This window comes from Magallana gigas, chromosome 5 (assembly GCF_963853765.1).
Source record: "Magallana gigas chromosome 5, xbMagGiga1.1, whole genome shotgun sequence".
Classification (NCBI taxonomy): Eukaryota; Metazoa; Mollusca; class Bivalvia; order Ostreida; family Ostreidae; genus Magallana; species Magallana gigas.
In genome coordinates, this window is record NC_088857.1 from 10,328,686 (window position 1) to 10,335,666 (window position 6,981).

At 34.0% G+C, this 6,981-nt stretch overlaps 1 long non-coding RNA gene across 1 annotated transcript; it reads left to right on the forward strand.

The window, feature by feature from the left end:
- The first annotated feature begins 4,336 nt into the window (after positions 1 to 4,336).
- Positions 4,337 to 5,507, forward strand: LOC136275290 (uncharacterized). The gene is made up of 3 exons (XR_010713846.1): positions 4,337 to 4,685; positions 4,861 to 4,986; positions 5,409 to 5,507. It is a non-coding gene; the product is annotated as an uncharacterized lncRNA (long non-coding RNA).
- Positions 5,508 to 6,981: the final 1,474 nt, after the last annotated feature.

Sequence of the window (6,981 nt, forward strand, 5' to 3'; positions counted from 1 at the left end):
AAAAAACCACAACCCTCGAATGTAAATGATTCTAGAGCATGAGGAATGTCAAAACATGTTGTTTTTTTATGTACTTTAACATATTATAGTGCATACAGTGAAGAAATCACCTTCAAATGGAGGCAATGCAGCACATTCTGGGTCCGTAGTAATGCAGGTCTTGGCCATATCTTCTGTCACTACAGAACACTTAACTATACATAAAAGAAATAGAGTTGCAATAACAGGAACATGTTTTATTCTGGGGGTTTTTACAGGAGTCATACAATTACTTTGTTTTTATCTCAGCATAAAAACATATATGCATCGTACTTCTGTACAGGAAATCGTACTAATATTAAACAGTTATCTTGTGGTAGCATTAGTCTTTTTCGGTAACTTTAATTATTTCAATTGAATTAAACATTTTCAAAATTATCGGAATACCGATACTACCTTTTAATGCAGCGCTAAAAGTTAAAATACGAACCTATGGAACGCCTCAACTGCTTTATGAAGATAATCTCCATAATATGATGATACTTCAATAATACATGCTGATACTTCAACATTACATTCGTTTTATATTATGATTTATGTAAGTTTCCGCAAAAGGCGTGTTGGTTTAAAAGAGAGTAATTAAAGTTTGTTTTGCTTCAGGAAGCATTTGCAGTGCTTATTTTGCTTAATTTAAGTAACTTAGCGCATCTGCCAAAATACATGTAAAAAAAACTGTTGGCACTGAAGAAGTACACAGTACAGCTCATAAGAGAGGATCTCTACTGAATAAAAATAATGTCGGAACAAATAGGATTTGTTTGGGTGCAATGTATTCAGGCATGTGACAACCACACATATAGCTTATAAGATCATGGCCCCATTCATGCAAAGGATAGAGCACTGCATTTAGTGCTGTTGAATCTGATTTTAGCAGTAACTGTACTGTTGAACAAATCAGTGCTTACATTGCCCACTCCTACACGTGGATCTCCAGGGAGAGCCCATCAATCCCCATAAGTCTAATCTAACATAAATGACAGAAGTCTTTGTTTAGGTGCTATTAATATTTTTAGCAGTCCACTCTGACCGAGCGCCAAAAGATTGGACTCTGAATGCACATTTTTAGAACCAAAAATCCCCTTTGAGACTTTTGTTCCCCCTGATTTTTATGCGCTGAGTCTCACCAAGCAACTATTTTTTAAAATTTAAAATAACCCTTTCAAAAGACACTTAATCAAATAGTAGCATTTGTTGAGTATCTAGATCTAAATTAGTCTCAGTGGACCTTACTCCTATCTGAAACAGAGGAACAGCACAGTCTTAAAAACTTTACAGCATACTCTATACCTCTACACGCATTTACGTGTTCTGAGTTTTAGCGTATTTCAATCCCGATGCGACGCCTCCTCATTTTTAGAACCACCGCATAGTGAAGTGCCATCATGTAATGAAGAAGTATCAGCATATAATTTTAAAGTATCAGAACGTAATGTTGAAGTACAATCATGTAATGTTAAAGTATCAGCATGTAATGTTGAAGTACCATCATGTAATGTTGAAATACCATCATGTAATGTTGAAGTATCAGTACGTAATGTTAAATTATCATCATATTATGAAGACTATTTACATAAGGCAGTTGAGGCGTTCCATACGAACCAGTTAGTCCCGGTGAGTATTCGGCCAATCTGCGTACAGTTAGGTAAGAAATGGCAATATTCAAGATTTGTTTCAGACCGAGAGTTACATATCTGCAACTAGAGATTGTCTATTTCTTATTGAGAATGTCATTTGTTTTTGTTTCAATGAGATTGTTTTCACATTAATAAGGTTAAACCTAAAAAACCCAACAAGAAATTTATCATATTTTCAGTGTTATCATTTTACAATACATTAAGGGCTCTAATAACAGAAATTTCAAGATATTGCTTTCTCCGAAACTTGCATGGAAAAAAATCTACCTTGCATTCCTTTAAAACACAAAAAGACATCCACAATACGCTTTACGGCTTACAAACTATCATAAAGTGGGATTGAGAACGTATGTTGGATTCAATTTCCTAAAATTTAGAAAAAAAGAGAACATATCAAAGGATACGTAGTGGCTCGGATTTCGTTGTATTCGTGGGTTGTCGTCCGACCCCCTCCCCCCAAGAATTTACATTCATGACGAAAACAAATTTGGAAAGAGTAATAGTCTTTTTACTGACACTAAAAACCTACGCATCCACAACTTACATGTAGCAATAAATCAATAAATAAATACACAAATACTTTTCATTTCATCATTGATTGAAATGATTGAGGTTAGGATAGTCGCCGCACGGTAGTAACGTCGTGTGACTTATTTGTGGCGTTACGATTTTTAACAGGAAGTCCTTCCTCTCAAAGTAACGTCCCTGGTACTCTGTACAGTATTCTCTATTGAAAAGTGTAGAGGCACAGCCTACATCCACTTTTCTTTGCAAGCCCTCATATTTTGATTCTGGAAAACGAGTTAATGTCGAAAAAAAACCCCGTATCTACGCTTCAACCCATGTTTCGAATCCAGTTTCTCTGAATTTTCTTAACAGACCTATAATTTCCTCATTTTAAACATAAATGCACACATATATTACAAAAATTCAACACTAAACCGCTGTAAATCATTATCTCAACTTCTACATCCCAGGTTTACATTTCGTGTATCACATTCTTTATCTAGGTCAGTGGAGCTTAAATTCTTGTCTTTCGGATATAATTAAAAACGTTTTAAAGAAAATAATTTCGAAAACGTTACTGAATCAATCTAATCTTACAATGTTTAAAAAAAAAGTGATTCACAATGATGCATAGTGATATGTCTTCCCTTTTTAACCAACATTTGGTTGACATAGACGTCGCGCACGATACTGGTGTTACTTAACGTTACGCTTATAACGTCAAACGACGCACAAACGTAACGTCGCATTTTAAAGAAACTCAACTTCTTAATAGCCGTGAATTTTGAAACTAAAATAAATACAAATGTATTCATATCTCCTGTATCTCCAGATTTGCACTGCAAGCAAGTTATGAATTAATGCACAAACATTGCCAGTAATATGGTAATAAATGTACTTAAAATAAGATCACAATTTGCACGCCTGTAACTCAGGCAATATTTAAGAAATATAAGTAATAACTTTAAAAAGTGTATATCTTCATTTAAATAACTCAATCATAGTTTATGAAACCAAAAAAAATTGGCAGATTGGAATGTGATTTCCTTCTAGAAAATTTCAAGCTGCATGGTATAAACTATAAATTTGATCAGCGAATTCAAAACATTCCACATTCAATATTGCACTTTTATCCGAGACAATACAGCTAAATGCACAGATACATGTATTTGGATAATATAATTATACAATCATGAAAAATTATATTCTGGTATATTATTCTATTTACTAGGTTTTACAATCTTTGAAGTTTATGTATTCGATCATGTACAATTCATTTTTAAGACATAATAATGTCGTTTATTGCATGCAATATGTTTAAAGGGACACATTCGTCCAAAACAATATTGGCCCGAGCATCTATTTCTGAACAGATATAAACTACTGCACTGGCTGGCACTACGGCTCTTCTCCTGGGTATAAGTTTGTATGACAGAAGATTCTTGTTATCAATATTGTCGTAATAAAGTCCTGTGATGACCTTAATACCAGCTGGAAGAGTTGAGCCCCAAGCGTCAGTGCTTTCGCTGTTTAATGTTTGAATTGCTTCCAGAACTTTTAGCAAGAAATAGTCATGGTATGGGTCATCCGCATATACGGCAATTACCAGTCCTTTGGATACCATTTCGGACAAGGGCACCCTTTCGTCATCTTCTTCAACATCGAATGTGTTGTTTGTCTCCTTGACCATTTCATGGTGTTGAACTTGCCCAATTCTTTGAACATTTACACATTCGTGATAAATTTGTAAACTGCATTTTTCACAAAAGCAGGACAGTTCGCGTATAATGATTTGGGGAGACGAGTTATCAACGATGACTTGATGGAGAGATCTGATGTTTGAAATTGGTTTGAAACTTAAATTGCCGTCTCTTGGGATGAAATCAAGAAAACGGAAAAGCCGTCTCCGGCAAACAGATTTTGTCCGCGTCAAATTCGAAACAGCAAATTCATACAGATCCCGGGCATTTTGTATATGGGCTTGTTCACGCAAATCTGCCAGATCTGCCTGTCTTTTTAACAGTCCTCCAGCAGCATCTTGAGGTCCTACATTATAAACACAATCATGTAATAATACAGAAATATTAAATTTTAATTGAAACAAAAATGCTCATATATAGTAAATGCAAAATAAACTTCAACGCGACATGAATGAATTAAGGTGGAAGGCTACATCGTCACAAACATGTCTGACTTCCGTTCGAAACGCCATTGTGTTCCGGATTGATAACATTATGTCGTGGTACAAAATAGCTATACACCGTTTAATTGAACTCTTCTAACTAAGGAGACGAGATAGGACTGAAATCACCAAAACGCTTAGAAAACATGTCAATTTTCTTCCTGTTTATAGCTTTTAACTAACATTGATTATCAGCTGTTTTGTACGGAAAACGTGGACTCTAAATAATATACCGTTTCCCTGCTCTGCTGCTATTGGCAATACATTTTTGTCATGTCATCTGCAACAGACGATCATACATATGTGGCGGATTATCGATATAGGTAAGCAGATGTCAAATTTTCATTTAAACTATATATGTATGATGAATATAAAACGAAAGTACCGTAGTACGATCTCTTGAATTGATCCTAACTTCCCAAATTTAAAAAAAAAATTTGCAGTAAAAGACTTTCACTGAAACTTTGACATTAAACTAATGTATTTTGATTTAAATAGATACAACTAGGTAGCAATAGCAGTGGAAGCCCGGATTTGCAAGCAAAATAAGGGAAAGACAGGATTCTGAAAAGGAGCATGTTTTTCATTTCCACACATGCATGTGTATCACTATGGACATCTAATGTATGTACATGTATTAATATGCGTATGGTTGTTGTTTATAATTGCTATTGTATATAAAAAAGTAAAAGGCAATTTATAATATAATTAACTACTAATATTTTGTTCTGAAGAGTTAAATATATATAATGCATTCATCAATAATATAATTTTTCAGCTTCAAACATTATCATAAGCACTACTTATCTTATATCTACATATGTAGCATAGACTTGTTCCTTTTTTAATTTTTCTTCGTGATTTTTGTTAATTAAAAAATTGATCCCAAGATATTTGAGACCATGTAAAATAAAGAAAGACAACTCTTAAACAGGATCTTTCATACCAAGATTTTTGCAATAATTAAGTATTTCCTTTAATTTTTCAATTTCATTCAATTTCTTTTCTTTATCCCATTCACCAACGAATATTGTTTATATTTTCAGGTTTTTGTGGGATTTTGTCCAGCAGTTTGCCTTAACAGAATTTTTTTATATTTTAGTTTCATATTTATGTGGATTCAAATAAAAATCATACAAACTTCATTCATGATTTTTTTGTTTTTCATTTCTAAACTTAATAACATTTCACTTTCATAAGAATTTTAAAACAGAAATGTTTAAAAATTTGATAAATAAGGGGTTATCTGGAACCAGACTGATATTTTAAAAATTCTCTAGAAAATAGTGTATTGTATTTTGAGGTATATTATTGTTGAATACTGTGCCTAGTATTGGTAACAAATGCATGCAACAAAAATCTCCTACACTTATTTGGTGTAGAGATCCACCTTAAATAACGCACGTTTTACTTCTTTATCTTGTCAACATGAAAGTAGTGATCAACAAGTGGCTTAATTAATGTATAAAACAATTCTGTTTTCATAAGAAAATGCTCATAGAATAGCTACAATTTACAAGTTTAAAGTACTTAGTTCGATCTGATGGACACTGTATTTGTATCCTTAAGAAGAAAGTGTGCAGAAAATAAACATGTAAATACCTTTAGCATGTGCAGTCTCAAAATAATTTCTGGTAAAATGTTTGAAACCGAAATCCCGACTGGAGTTGTTGATATCCCCAAAGCAATGTCGACTCTTATATTGGGCTGCACATCCATCTGTGAACTCGTGCATGGTGTCAACCGGGTAGGAAATAGATGCCAAGTACTCGGATATTGTTTTACGAACTTCATGGACGAAATACTGGTCATGCTGTTGATCATCACTAATAACAAAAAAATGTTCAGTGATTATTTCTGGGTTCTGCCCAGTGCTCTCCACTCCATCAATGTCGGGTAGTGCATGGCGATGTATAATCGTAACGTTAACAGAGACTTCAGTTTTTTGAAAGTAAGCACTTTGAAGTTGTTTTAATTCTGTGCAACGGTAATTTTCAGAAAAGTCATGAACACAGATGCAGTGGCTGAGTGGAAGATTAGATGAAAGTTCTTGAAATTGGTTGTTTGCCAAGTAGCTCGGTGTTGATGGAATGGAAACGGTTTTAATAGTTGCAAAAAGTGTGAAAATAAATCACTGACTTTTGATTCCTTTTTAACCAGAACGAGTTTCTTTGTTGTTTTATTGCCCTTCACTTTGATTTCAACTTTTTCAAATTTTTCCCACTTGACTGTTTCGTTTGTCTCCGCGTCTCCAGTTTCTTCTGGTAATAAGTATAGTTTGTGGATACCACATTCTGAACACTGTCGCTTCATGCATTGCAAAGTAGGATTTATACACAATCTGACATCCACCACATCGCTTATGGACTCGAATACTTGGACGTCAATTCCAATGTCATTTGCATTTGTTTTGATGATCTTTTTCCGAAAGTCCATACATGATTTGAAGGCACTCTTTATTTCAACATGATATCTACAACAGCATGTGTGTCTGTCCTTTGGGCGGGCCTGTCTAACAAAATAGGGCTTGCAATTTTCAAAGGACCTTTGACAAATTTTGATATCAGGATTTTCGCTTATGAAATCCAGGTAAACTTCAGTTTGGGTCTTTTCTAAAAT